The 14,864-nt window shown below is 43.2% G+C and overlaps 1 pseudogene; it reads left to right on the forward strand.

The window, feature by feature from the left end:
• Positions 1–3,762: 3,762 nt before the first annotated feature.
• Positions 3,763–4,717, forward strand: LOC137167538 (olfactory receptor 11A1-like; annotated as a pseudogene).
• Positions 4,718–14,864: the final 10,147 nt, after the last annotated feature.

The raw sequence follows: 14,864 nt of genomic DNA on the forward strand, positions 1-14,864 counted from the left end.
GCCAAAGCAGAGAAGTTCCATTGACATCAGCAGTTTAATACCACTGAGGTTTTGGTCAAAGATTCTGAGGTAAACCACATAGTGACATAAACATCAGTGTATGTTACTTATCTGGTGTCATTTTGTTATAGCTAGGCTTGGAAGGGTTAGATTTTTATTGAAAAATGTTGAAAAAGGTTGATTTCACCACATAGGCACCAACCATTGATAATAATCAAAATGTGCAGATAGGGAAAGTAATAAAAATACTGCTTAAGAACTTGTTAGAGTTTGATTTCAGGCTACTCAGTTTGTAAATTCTGACATGGGATGTTGACAATTTCTTTTTAATCGTTATAAAGGCGTAAATTTTAAATCTCAGCTTCTACTCTCACTCGGTAATTATTTTCTGAAGCCCCCATTGCCTGACCCCCACCCCCAATAACCTCCCACACTTATGAAAATGGAAATCAATAAAAATAATCTTGGTGTAAGTAGGCAAATATCATAAAATGTGCTGATCTGGCATTCCATACAAAACCCAGTGTAAATCTAGTTACATCCAAGCCGAGAAAAGCTAGGCCCCATTCCTATTTCAACACACACCAGCTGAGAAAGAAGCCCTATTGACTACAGAGGATCTATGTTGTAGTAGAAAGTAAGAGCCTGAGGCCTACCATAACAGGCCAGGTATGAGGCCCGAGGCCTAGCAAACAGGCCTGGTATGAGGCCTGAGGCCTAGCATAACAGGCTAGGTATGAGGCCTAGCATAACAGGCCAGATATGAGGCCTGAAGCCTAGCACAAAAGGCCAGGTATGAGGCCTGAGGCCTAGCATAACAGGCCCAATATGAGGCCTGAGGCCTAGCATAACAGGCTAGATATGAAGCCTGAGCTAAAGTAATGGTCAAAGTCTGTTATAAAGCAAAGTTAGCAGAAGACAGGCTGTGAAAGGTGGCAGGCTCACAGTAAGTGGCAAGGACAGAGCTGGTGTAACAAGCACACATCCCAAAGAAATGTTAGGCACAAGCACATTCCAGAAAGGTACCAGGAGATCCTAATACCCCAGAGATAACGAGGGCTCACTGACCTCTCCAAATGACACCACAATGGATAGAAATGTCTTGTTAATATGATGCATAGAGATGTTTTGACCAAACCACCTGGTACAAGGTAATGGGTGGTATCTTACCACATCAAAAGGTGGTACCTTGCCACATCAGGGGGTGGTAACTACACACATCAGAGAGGCAATACACACTTGTTTGCCTCAATGTATAAAAGAGGGTCTCAGAGGAAGCATCTTGGTCTGGCTGAGGGGGAAATGGAAAGTTCCACCATTTATTGAGCTGGTCCATTATAACAAGCATACATATGTTAGGGATCCTGTAGAGTCTACGGGATACTAGGACCTTGCTTGCCCACAATAAACCTGGCCGGGTGCCTTCATTGCTGAAAGGATCTGTGGTCTTATTGAATAATTTGATTGTAGAGTGGTGTCTCGGTTGCCTGCACAGAGCTGGGACAGCATATACAGTGGAAGAACACACACACAGCCAACAACTGACGACGGAAGATGCTCTGCTGTAAAGCGACTAACACCAGTTGAATTAGGTTGACCAGATAGCAAGTGTGAAAAATCGGGCCGGAGTGGGGGGGGGTGAGAGATGCCTACTTAAGAAAAAGCCCCAAATATCAGGCCTGTTCCTATAAAATCGGGACATCTGCTCACCCTAAGTTGAATTGTGTTTGTATTCACCATATACTGCAAAAATTATCATTTCTCGTTAATGATTTGATAGATAGATAGATAGATAGATAGATAGAAAACCCAGGTGAAAAACCCAGAAAACCCAGTTACACTGATATAAATAAATAATAAATCGATTTAAGTCAGAAGTGCTACACTACAGCTCCACTGATTTTACTAAGAAAAAAATCTGGCCCTAAACAGATGGCATTATACATATTTAATTACATCCTTACAATAAGGTAAGTCCCATATCATATAGGCCCAATACATTATTTATGATCCATTAATTTAGAAATCGAGCTAACATATATTTTTCATGTGAGAATAGTTAATGCCAAAAAAAATTGTTTAGGATGACTCCCTTCACACACACACACACACACACACACCACACACACACACACACACACACACACACACACACACACACACACACGGTGTATCCTCTCTCAGCCCATTCAACTGCCATTTCTGAGGAGGCAGAGACCCTACTCTAGCATGTCTAGGTTCTGTGATTGTTACACAGCCGGCATCTCACAGTTAGTTGCACAAAGTATTCACAATGACACCACTAAAATTATCTGCATGGTTTGGTGAATTGTTGCTTCATAATTGTCATCTCATCTACCTGCTAAAAACAAAGACGTCTTTGGAGGTTAGCAATTCTTCTCGCTCCAAATTCGCCTTTGAGGTTAGAAATTCCCACCACTGTTAATTCAGTCGAAGGAACAGAGAAGTGACTGGATTTTGGTTAATTTCACACACCCATCAGCCAAAATGCCAAGGAAATTCCTCTGCCTCACATGAAGGATAAATAATGGATTAGAGGAGACGCAGGCTCTTTGGTACTTCCTACAAGGCAATAGGTATGAAGCAGGAGCTCAGAACCAAGGCTGTCTTCTGGGAGAATGGAAGCAAGTGAAGAAAACTTTGACTGAAGGCAGAGAGTGCAACAAGTATCCTGGTTTCCAAAACTTTGACTGAAGAGGGGTCACATCAGAGATACAAGAACATCCAGATCAGCCATAGAGATAACGCAGCCTTTCCTCACTCTTCATGTTTGAAATCAGATGGGGAAATACAAAGACAAACTTTCCTAGCCTCCTAATTTCCAAGTCTAGAAGGGAGCACTGTGATCAGCTGACCTCCTGTAGAAACACAGACCATAGAAGTTCTGCAAAAGAATTCCTGTTTGAACTAGAGCAGAACTTTTAGAAAAAAATCCAAATGGGATGGAAAATTGCCAGCGATGGAGAATACACAGCAAACCTTGGTAAGTACTCCAAGGGGTTAATTACCCTCACCGTTAAAATATATGCCTTATTTCCATTCTGAATGTATGTAGCCTCAACCACCAACCATTGGATTGTGTTGTACCTGCTAGACTGAAGAGCCAAATATTTGTGCCCCAAGTAGGTACGTAGGGCCATATTTGTAAAGGTTTTGTTCTGAGTGGTTTTCAGAAGAACCTAGGGGATCTAAAATTCATTACAATCAATGGGAATTAGGCACTTAAGTGCCTTTGAAAATCCCATTATGCATCCAAATGCCCTTTAACAATCTGGCCCACCTATAGGCCCTGATCCACAAAGGGACATAGGTATCACCATTGCTACACTTAACATTTAGGTGCCTTGAAAATCAAGGAATTCACAGTTCCTGGGGTAGATGGTATGGGTATGTCTACACTGTATGGGAAACCTATCCAAAGAGGGATAATTTTCATCTCAAAAGGTAGTTTATAAGAGCAGATCAAGATACGTTCTAAAAGTTCATAGCAGCAGTCAGGTCTCTGACTAGAGAAGTACCGGTCTGACTTCTTTTTGTATGAAGCAGGGCATCAGAATATTTAAAAAACTACTCCAAACTGAGGCAATTAATTTCTATTGCCTGGTCTCTTGATTGCACTTTTGCAAAGGTAAACTGCAAGGGCAGCAAAGTTTTGAACATTTATGGAGTGGTATTCAAGGCCACCCATTGAAATAAAATGTGATCTTCAAATTCCATTCTGATTTTTCCTGTGACTCTTAGATGCAATCCACAGCAAACACCGAATGGGGAAACCAAACGTCCATCACAGAATTCATCCTCCTGGGATTTGGGAATCATCCTGAACTGCAGATCGTTCTCCTCCTGCTGTTTCTAGTGATCTACATTGTGACCATGGCCGGGAACATCCTCATTGTTGCACTAGTTGTGGCTTATCAGCACCTTCACACCCCCACACTTCCTGGGGAACCTGTCCTGCTTGGAGACCTGCTACACCTCCACCATCCTGCCCCAGATGCTGGCCAGTCTCCTGACTGGGGACAGAACCATTTCTGTTACTGGTTGCTTTGTACAATTATATTTCTTTGGTTCTCTAGCAGACACAGAATGTTACTTCCTAGCTGCGATGTCTTATGATCGATATTTAGCAATATGCAAGCCACTGCATTATTCAAGCCACATGAATAACAGATTCTGCCTGCAACTGGCAGTTGGGTCTTGGATAAGTGCATTTTTGGCTGTTACCATTGTAATATTTTTAATGTCACAATTAATCTTCTGTGGCCCTAATGAGGTGGACTATTTCTTTTGCGATCTCGCCCCAATGATAAAGCTGTCCTGCAGTGACACCAATAACATGGAACTTGAGACTTTTTAGGTCTCCGTCTTATTCACCTTACCTCCATTTCTGTTGACCATGACATCTTCTGTTTATATCATAATTGCCATTCTGAGAAGCCCATCTACTGATGGAAAGCAAAAGGCCTTTTCCACCTGCTCCTCTCACCTTATTGTGGTTACGATTTTCTATGGGACCCTGATCATTGTCTATCTGTTACCAAAAACCGAGGTGCTACAAGAGCTGAACAAAACGTTCTCCCTTTGCTACACGGTCCTAACTCCTCTGATCAATCCCCTCATCTACAGCCTGAGAAACAAAGAAGTCCAGGTAGCCTTGAGAAAAGCGGTCAGGAAGTGTGCGGCTTTTGTGAATTAAGGGACTGGAGACTGGAGGTGAAATGAAATGGAGAGCGTGTGATCCCAGCCCATCAGTCAGAGAAGCAGAATCTGGACGGTCTGTTTGTCAGAGATGTTCATTGTAAGTTGCTCAAAGTGGGTGACAAGTGATGAGGGTGTCACTTGACTGGTTATCTAAGCTTGTGCATAGAAATCAGAGTTGGATGGAAGGAAAATGGCACCTACTGGGTTACTTGAAGCTACACATGTGCTTAGATGTTTCCATAATTGCTGAGAAGGTCACCAAAAGTGAGATCCACCTAGGGACTTAGGCCCCTAAGCCCCAGATTTAGGCACTGCTATGATCCACAATCCCCCCCCCCACACACACACACACACTCAGGTGCTGCTTCACCCTAAGTTCACTAGACATCTAATTGTTTGCTGTAAGTTCCCTAAGGACCTAACTTTCTGGCTGTGGACATACACGTTGCTATGGCAGTCAGGGGACAGGGATTTGAAGCAGAGTCTCCTACACCTTGGGTGAGTTCCTTGACTTTGGGGGCTACAAATGATAAAGGAGAACTTCTCCCCCACTAACCGTTTTGTGTTTCCCGTTCATGGATCACCAGTGAAGAAAAGCACCCCCCTGCAGCCCAGATTTAGGTGCCTATCACTCTGAGAGGGGCATGGCTTGGGACATGCTCCTCTTGTCAGAATCTGGTTTGGCTAGAGGAAGCGGATCCTGGCCTAGGTGCAGGCTTTGGTGGGTCCCATTCTCAGTCGTCTCTCTCTCTCTCTCCCTACCCATCACATAGTGCGACCCGGGGACTGCTTGTTGCCAACTAGCAGAAGTCACAGGGTGCATGGATCCCCTGGGTCTACTATCCACAAACTAGTTTGCCAAAGGATGATATGGAAGGTTACTGCAGAAAGCCTGTGTCCCAGTGGTTATCATGAGCACTGTGAGTGGTATGTACGGCTAATACGTAAGGAGTTATGTATCTATACTGAAAATTATGTTCCTATGGTCTGTGAGTTGCGGCCAGTCACCAGCAGTCGATAAACAAGTTTCCTTTAGAGAGCTGTGTTATTTCTCACTTGGAACACATGTACATTGAGTTTAGCCTGCTTCACAGTGGACTGCCATTTACAGTCAGCTGAATGCCAGTGAGGGGATTGTAAAATCTTCAGAGAGAGGGAGTTTTAAACCTGCGGGAAAGAGATCTATTTACAAGCGAAGACAATGGACTTTTGGACTATAACGGCAGGTACAGAAACTCTATCCACGACCTTCACTTAGGGGATAAGATGGCAGAGTGTTTGCTTCAAGAAGAAAGGACCACAGCCAGCCTGGCTGTTAAATGCTGGCAGAAGAGCTTTTGGTGAGCTAAACTTCATAGGCAGAATGGTCTCGTTTTAGTTAAGTTTGTACAATCTATATTTGTTGACATTTCGTTGTATGTGTCACCCTTTGTTTCCAACACTTCGGCTGGCTAACATTTGAATCTCTGATCTTTGTTAAATAAATGTATACTTGCTTTGCCTCTCATCCCGTCTAAGTGCTGTGTGTTAATCAGAGCTGGGGTGTCCTGTTCCTTTGGGGATAGAAGACCTGGGGATTCTGTGAGTGTCCACTAGACCAGGTGCTGGACACTGCAGGGGGATACTCAGAGTGGTCAGGGGTTGGAGTGTGGCTGTCGCAACCTGAAGAGGGGTGTGTGTGTGTTGCCCGTGGCGGGTGGTGTTATAAAATAAACAGCAGGATCTTATTCAGGGGGACAAGGCAATACGCCACGTTTATTGTGAATACTAAACTTCTTTACAACAAAAACAATTTGCAATACATTTCTTCTAATACATTCACACACACACACAAAGTTCTACAGAGATGAAGGATAGTTACCAGCCTCAGTTGCTCGTGTTAGTCCACTCGCCAGGTTGCTAAGACACGAGGGAGGGAGCAGGGGTCTGCCGGTGCGCACCAATGCTCCTGGAGGATGATTGTAGAACCAAACCCAAAGTCCTCATGTTTTTACCCCATCTTTATAGTGGTCCATCCCCATTCAGGTCTATGGATCTTGATGTGCTATGTTGCTTTATCATATTAATCACTTGTCATGTTGCAAACATGACGGCTTTCCTTTACCTCCTGATTCCTGTTTCACACTTTGTCTTGTTCCTGTCCTTGGGGGATCGACTCCTTTCGACCCAGGCTTATCTTGATCTCACATTCTTCGGCCATCTGTACCGTAAAAGTTGTTACAACAAAGTTTTGCTTCACTCCCTTCCTGTTATCAGGGAGACTTAAAGTTGTCGCCTTTTATCTCATTATCACACAGACACCATTTATTCCTCAGTCACACTAACTAACTTCTAGTTAAAAAAAACCTAAACAAACTTAAAACAGGATAGAGATGACTTCATCTGTACCAAGTGCAGGCTGGTTTCCTTATTGGAAGAGAAGGTTAAAGGACTAGAGACCCAAATATCAAACCTGCGTTGCATTACAGAAAACGATGTCTTTCTCCATCAGGCACAGGCAGACTGTAAGGAAGATTCAGAAAAGGCCGGGAAGGCGAAACTGAACGGGGAAGAAAATTGGCAGCATGTGACCTCCCGAAGAAAGAGAACCCATGTGCCCACCATGCAGATAGAAGTAAGGAATCGTTTTCATCCTCTCTGCACAAGTATTACGGCGGAGAATGATTATAACAAGAGGTCGAACACCTACTGCAAGTAGGTGCCATAGAATACATCCATCTGCCATCCGGACCGGGAAACTAGAGAAGTGTGCTGCTTGCCTGGAGCTAGGATTACGGATGTGACGGAGAGACTGCCAAAACTTATCAAGTCCTCAGACCGCTACCCCTTCCTACTTCTCCACGTGGGCACCAATGATACTGCCAAGAATGATCTTGAGCGGATCACTGCGGACTATGTGGCTCTGGGAAAAGAGATAAAGGAGTTTGAAGTGCAAGTGGTGTTCTCGTCCATCCTCCCTATTCAGGGAAAAGGCCCAGGTAGGGACCGTCGCATTGTGGAAGTAAATGCGTAGTTACGCAGGTGGTGTCAAAGAGAGGGCTTTGGATTCTTCGATCATGGAATGCTGTTCCAGGAAGAAGGATTACTGGGAAGAGACGGGATTCATCTAACGAAGACAGGGAAGAGTATCTTTGCAGACAGGCTGCCTAACCTAGTGAAGAGGGCTTTAAACTAGTTTCGACGGGGGACGGGGACCTAAGCCCAAAGGTAAATGGGGAAGAGGGACACCACAAGGAAGCAGAAGGAGGAGGGTGCAGCAGGGGAGGTCTCCCGATTCATACTGGGAAAGTAGGCCAGTCGGCTACTTATCTCAAGTGCCTGTACACAAATGCAAGAAGCCTGGGAAACAAGCAGGAGGAACCGGAAGTCCTGGCACAGTCAAGAAACTACGACATGATTGGAATAACTGAGACTTGGTGGAATAACTCTCTCGATTGGAGCACTGTCATGGATGGGTATAAACTGTTCAGGAAGGACAGGCAGGGGCGAAAGGGGGAGGAGTTGCACTGTATGTAAGAGAGCACTATGACTACTCTGAGCTCCAGTATGAAACTGGAGATAAGTCAGTTGAGTGTCTCTGGGTTAAGCTTAGAAGCAAGAACAATAAGCGTGATGTCGTGGTGGGTGTCTGTTACAGACCACCAGGCCAGGAGGATGAGGTAGATGCGGCTTTCTTTACTCAACTAGGGAAAGTTTCCAGTTCACAGGACCTGATTCTCATGGGAGACTTCAATCACCCTGACATCTGCTGGAAGAGCAATACAGCAGAGCACAAACAATCCAGGAAGTTTTTGGAGAGTGTCGCAGACAATTTCCTGGTGCAAGTGCTGGAGCAACCAACTAGGGGCCGTGCTTCTCTTGACCTGCTGCTCACAAACAGGGAAGATTTGGTAGGGGAAGTAGAAGTGGGTGGCAACCTAGGCAGCAGTGACCATGAGATGGTCGAGTTCAGGATCCTGACAAAAGGAAGAAAGGAGAACAGCAGGATATGGACCATGGACTTCAGAAAAGCGGACTTTGACTCCCTCAGGGAACTGATGGGCAGGATTCCCTGGGAGGCTAATATGAGGGGGAAAGGAATCCAAGAGAGATGGCTGTATTTTAGAGAGACCTTATTGAGGGCGCAGGAGCAAACCATCCCGATGTGCAGAAAGAATAGCAAATATGGTAGGCGTCCAGCTTGGCTTAACAAAGATGTCCCTGGCGAACTTAAACGCAAAAAAAGAAGCTTACAAGAAATGGAAGCTTGGTCAGATGACTAGGGAGGATTATAAAAACGCTGTTCGAACATGCAGGAATGAAATCAGGAAGGCCAAAGCACAATTGGAGTTGCAGCTAGCAAGGGACGTGAAGGGGAACAAGAAGGGTTTCTACAGGCATGTTGCCAACAAGAGGAAGATTAGGGAAATTGTGGGCCCCTTAGAGAATGAGGGAGGCAACCTAGTGGCAGAGGATGTGGAGAAAGCTGAGGTACTCAATGCCTTTTTTGCCTCTGTCTTCACACACAAGGTCAGCTCCCAGACTGCTGTACTGGGTGGCACAGAATGGGAAGGAGGCGAACATCCCGCAGTGCTGAAGGAACGGGTCCAAGACTATTTAGAAGGATTGGACATTCACAAGTCCATGGGGCCGGATGCAATGCACCCAAGGGTGCTGAGGGAGTTGGCTGAGGAGATTTCAGAGCCATTGGCTATTATCTTTGAAAGCTCATGGCAACAGGGGGAGGTCCCTGAGGACTGGAAAAAAGCAAATATAGTGCCCATCTTCAAGAAAGGGAGGAAAGAGGATCCAGGGAACTACAGACCAGTCAGCCTCACCTCAATCCCTGGAAAAATCATGGAGCAGATCCTTAAGGAATCCATTTTAAGGCACTTGGAAGAGAGGAAGGTGATCAGGAACAGTCAACACGGATTCACTAAGGGAAAGTCATGCCTGTCCAACCTGATTGCTTTCTATGATGAGGTGACTGGCTCTGTGGATGTAGGGTAGGCGGTGGATGTGATATACCTTGACTTTAGCAAAGCTTTTGATACGGTCTCTTACAGTATTCTTATCAGCAAGTTAAAGAAGTCTGGGTTGGATGAATGGACTATAAAATGGATAGAGAACTGGCTAGAGCATCGGGCTCAACGAGTAGTGATCAATGGCTCCATGTCTAGCTGGCAACCGGTCACAAGCGGAGTTCCCCAGGGGTTGGTCCTGGGACCGGTTTTGTTCAACATCTTCATTAATGATCTGGAGGATGGGGTAGTTTGTACCCTCAGCAAGTTTGCGGAAGACACTAAGCTGGGGGGAGTGGTAGATACCCTGGAAGGTAAAGATAGGATACAGAGTGACCTAAACAAACTGGAGGATTGGGCCAAAAGAAATCTAATGAGGTTCAACAAAGAAAAGTGCAGAGTCCTCCACTTAGGAAGGAAGAATCCCATGCACAGCTATAGACTGGGGACTGACGAGCTAGGCAGCAGTTCTGCAGAAAAGGACCTGGGGGTAACAGTGGATAAAAAGCTGGATATGAGTCAGCAGTGTGCCCTGGTTGTCAAGAAGGCTAATGGTATATTGGGCTGCATTAGGAGGGGCATTTCCAGCAGGTCGCGGGAAGTGATTATTCCCCTCTATTTGGCATTGGTGAGGCCACGTTTAGAATATTGTGTCCAGTATTGGGCCCCCCACTACAAAAAGGATGTGGACAAGTTGGAGAGAGTCCAACGGAGGGCAACCAAAATGATTAGGGGGCTGGAGCACAGGACTTTTGAGGAGAGGCTGAGGGAACTGGGCTTGTTTAGTCTGCAAAAGAGAAGAATGAGGGGGGATTTGATAGCGGCCTTTGACTACCTGAAAGGGGGTTCCAGGGAGGATGGGGCTAGGCTGTTATCTGTGGTGGCAGATGACAGAACAAGGAGCAATGGTCTCAAGTTGCAGGGCGGGAAGTCTAGGTTGGACATTAGGAAAAAGTTTTTCACTAGGAGGGTGGTGAAGCACTAGAATGGGTTACCTAGGGAGGTGGTGGAATCTCCATCCTTAGATGTTTTTAAGGTGAGGCTTGACAAAGCCCTGGTTGGGATGATATAGCTGAGGTTAGTCCTGCTTTGAGCAGGGGGTTGGACTAGATGACCTCCTGAGGTCCCTTCCAACTCTAATATTCTATGAAATCATATTCTATGATTCTATGAAAATTACAACTTTCAATTAAAGCTGCATTCCCCCTAAAATATATATATATATATATATATATATATTTACAAAAAAAAGAGGAGTACAAGTTATTCTAATACTAGAAATGCTAGGGTGGAATTAGCCATCAAAATGGATTGTTCCACTGACATAAAACAACAAAGCATATTCACGGTAACTGTTCTCAGATATGAGCAAGGCAGTTGCTTGTGTAACAAAAGGTCTCAAGCATTCATTTCTAAGCAACAAACTGAATGGTGAGAGGTTACAGACGCAATGCACACAGAACTGCAAGAGATTCCAAGCACAGTGTTCCGAAACACATGAAAACATGATTACAGCAATGGATGTTAGGATGTCACAATTGCTCCTGTCTCCTGAATACTGTTAAAATAGTTGCTCTTGGCCTACAGTGGTCTCAGGTAATATAATAGAACTTTAATATAAGAGGGCAAGAAATACTATAAGGATTGAGGAAATTCTCTGGCTTGTGTTATACAGAAGGTCAGATGAGATTATCAAAATAGTCCCTTTTGATCTATGAATCTATGAGGTTAGTGCCTTATTACGCTTGGTAGGCTACAAATATTTAGGATGAAAACAAATTCTGTCACACAGGAAATTCCATGTTTTGAAATTTGTTTTAATCCCAATACGGCCAAAAGGTTGAAATGTCAACATTTTAATCAGATGAAAAATTGTAAAATGTGTGTATGCCACAATGTCAAAAATTTCCTTTTGGCAATTTTGATTAAAACAAAATATTTCCTTGTGAAGTGTGCATTTCAAATGAAAACTTTCATTTGGAAGGAACATATTGACTTCAAATGACATTTAGATGAGTTATTTTATGTTCAATATAAATGAAAAAAATCAATTCAAAATGGAAGTTTTCATTTCATTTTCATATTTAAAAAAATCATTTCATTTTGAGTGGGCAAAGTTCTCAAGAGAAAATCATATACCTTTTTTTTTTCAAAATTCAGCATTTCCTACAGAAAATTCCATATAAGAAAAAAAAATATGAGAATTTTTTTTACCAGAACTAACAAACACAGCCGTTATCATCATTCCTGTCCTGAAGAATTTACAGTCCAACAGAGTGAGCCTCAGGAGGCAGGACAGCTGGCAAAACTTGCTGGTGGGAGTAGCTAAGTCATGCTATTTGCTATTCAAATGAGCTGGTTGCAATAGATTTTAATTGGGATGAGAAGTAGGGACATAATTCTTTCACGAAAATATTCCCATTTTCAAGCAGCTCTGTTCTTTTTTGTCGTTGTTGTTGTGAAGAATGTTAAAGAAGGGATTTTCCTAGTGAAAATGGGAGAAGAGGGTCATGTCTTTGTTAACTGGAACAAGAAGGGCATTCCATCAGTAGCAGGCTGGCATGGAAAAAGTGATGGGACAACCAGTGGACATATAAATGTTATTGTAGCTGAATGAAATGGATGGGGCTAGAAGAGTTCAGACTTCAATGTCTTGCACTCCACAGACTTTCCGTCTGACCTTGGGAATGTCACTGGGGCTAGTTATTTCCCCTGCAATAACAGTTGGACACCTAACTTGTCTAAACTCTTTTGAAAATCCCAGCCCGTTGGTTCACTCTTCATTTAACCCAAACTATGTCTCTATAAAGCCAACTTGGACAATAGGTTTATTCGCTGAGGCAAGATTCTTAGCTGGCATATATCAATGTAGCTCTGTTTATTTCAGTAGACCTACGCTGCTTTCCATCAGCTGGGATGCTGTACAGAAGGATAAATTTCACCTGGTTATGGATTGCCAGCACCACTTCTTATTATGTTTATAGCTTATGTGTTTCCACACTTAAGTGATACACAGGTCTTTCACACTCAATGGTGAGTGAAATTTGAGGGAAAAGAAGATGGGGTCTCTGTTTCTGCTGAGAACTGATTTTTAGAAATGGCTGCAAAAGCCTGAGATTGAAAGTGCCTTTCTAGCAGAAGTTTAAATCTTAGAATGTTAAGGGTTAACAAGATAGTTATGGAACCTAGACGCCAGCAGGGATGGAATGCAGAGAAAGACCTTGTAACTTGGATAAGGAAAGTTGAAAATACTGAGATAAGAAAATTCCTAGATAAGTAGGTTTTTTTTACTATGTATGATCATGGAAACTGTGACGTATAAAGACTTGTTTGTGTGAGGCTATATAAGCTGTTAACATAAAATTCTAAGTTGTCACCCCTTACATTGTATGGACCACCTTCTTTACGTAAAGAATAAACTCTGACTTTGCTAATCTGTTGTTTGGCTTATTCTGGACCATCCGCTAGGCAACGGACATATTAGTAAGGACCCTGAGTTTGGGTTCTTCCACAATTATGGTGACTCTGGTGGGACTGCCTGGCACGCATCCTCCTCGTTCCGGCTCCACTGAACTACCCAGCCGGCACCAGGTGAATTCACCTATTGGGGTTCCTTCTGGGGAGCTGAGGCGGTGGGGAGGCGATAAGGTAAGGTCCTTTGTTTATTTTATTAGCAAAGTCTACTGTTATAATTCCAATCTGTAATTCCCTGTGTGGGTGAGAGTTGGTGAGCAATTTTATAATTCCAATCTGTAATCCCCTGTGTGGGTGAGAGTTGGTGAGCAACTTCTGATCAGAAACCCCAGTTATGGGTGCGAAGCAATTTTCTCCCACCCCTGGGAGTCCTTTGGACTATATGGTTAAAAATTTTAAGTCTATTCCAGGTTCTAAGGGTTTGTCTGTAAACTGTTTAATTTTGTTGTGTAAAATTATATGGACATAATAATTACGATAAATAATAATAATATATATTATATATATTTTTTGGAGATTTTAGTAAATAATGGCCACAGGAAGGTACCTTTGACTTAGATGAACCGCAGTATTTGAAGGGGTTAATAGAAAATCCACACCCCAAGCAAATGGAATATTGGTATCTGTGGGATAATGTAGCTTTAAATGCCGTATGGAAAGTCAGCTAGCTAGCTATAAATCAACTGTGAAGAATTTAGAAAGGAAATTGGCAACTGTTGCGCCATTATCTGCACCGCCGATTTCTAACAGTGGTGAATTTATTTTAAAAAATCTATCCTTCTCTTACTAATCCTCTGCCTTACAATGAAAGGAGTTTACAAGCAGGGAAAGCAGAGGAGGAGGATTGGCCACCGCCTCTTTGCTGTGTCTTTGAGAGAGAGGGAAAGTCTAAGAGCCGTCAGGCGGCATTCTGGAGCGGAGTTAAGTTTACTTAAAAATTTTAAGGTCCCTCTGGACCCTAAGCATTCTGTTCCGGTAGTGGGGGTGTCAGGAAAAATACACCGTGTTTCCCAGACTAAACCTACACTTGTTTGTATAGGACCTCTTACAGAACAACATGCTTTTTTGATTTCTCCAGATTGCCATCATCACTTGTTTGGGAGAGACTTGTTATGTGAATTGAATGCCACTATGATTTTTACACCAGAGGGAATTTTTTTGTTTTTTCCTAGTTCACTGGTTCCTTTATTTCAGGCTTTTATTACTGAAGTTGTAGTTAAACCATCTCTTCCTCATCCTGCATTAAGTGAACTACCTGAAGGGTTATGGGCTCATACTTCTACTGAAGTGGGGTTATTAAAATCTGCAGACCCAGTTAAAATTACTGTCCGTCCTGGTTCTACCGCCTTCGGTGCCTCAGTATCCTTTATTTCAGGAAGCTATAGAAGGAATTCGCCAGTGATTCAAGAGTTTTTAAAGCAGGGTATTTTAGTATCTTGTCAATCTCCTTGTAATACTCCTATATTACCTGTTAAGAAACCTAGACCAGGTCCAGACGGAAAACCTGTGTATAGATTTGTACAGGATTTTTGTATTATTAATTTTTATGTGGTCCCACAATATTTAGTGGTTCCAAATCAAGCAACTATTTTTACTTTAATTCCACCATCTTCCACTTATTTTACTTGCATTGATCTTTGTGTTGCATTTTTTTTTAATACCTATTTA

The sequence above is a fragment of the Emydura macquarii genome, unplaced genomic scaffold, assembly GCF_026122565.2.
Source record: "Emydura macquarii macquarii isolate MOO-44397 ecotype Brisbane River unplaced genomic scaffold, CSIRO-AGI_Emac_v2 contig_2933, whole genome shotgun sequence".
Taxonomy (NCBI): domain Eukaryota; kingdom Metazoa; phylum Chordata; order Testudines; family Chelidae; genus Emydura; species Emydura macquarii.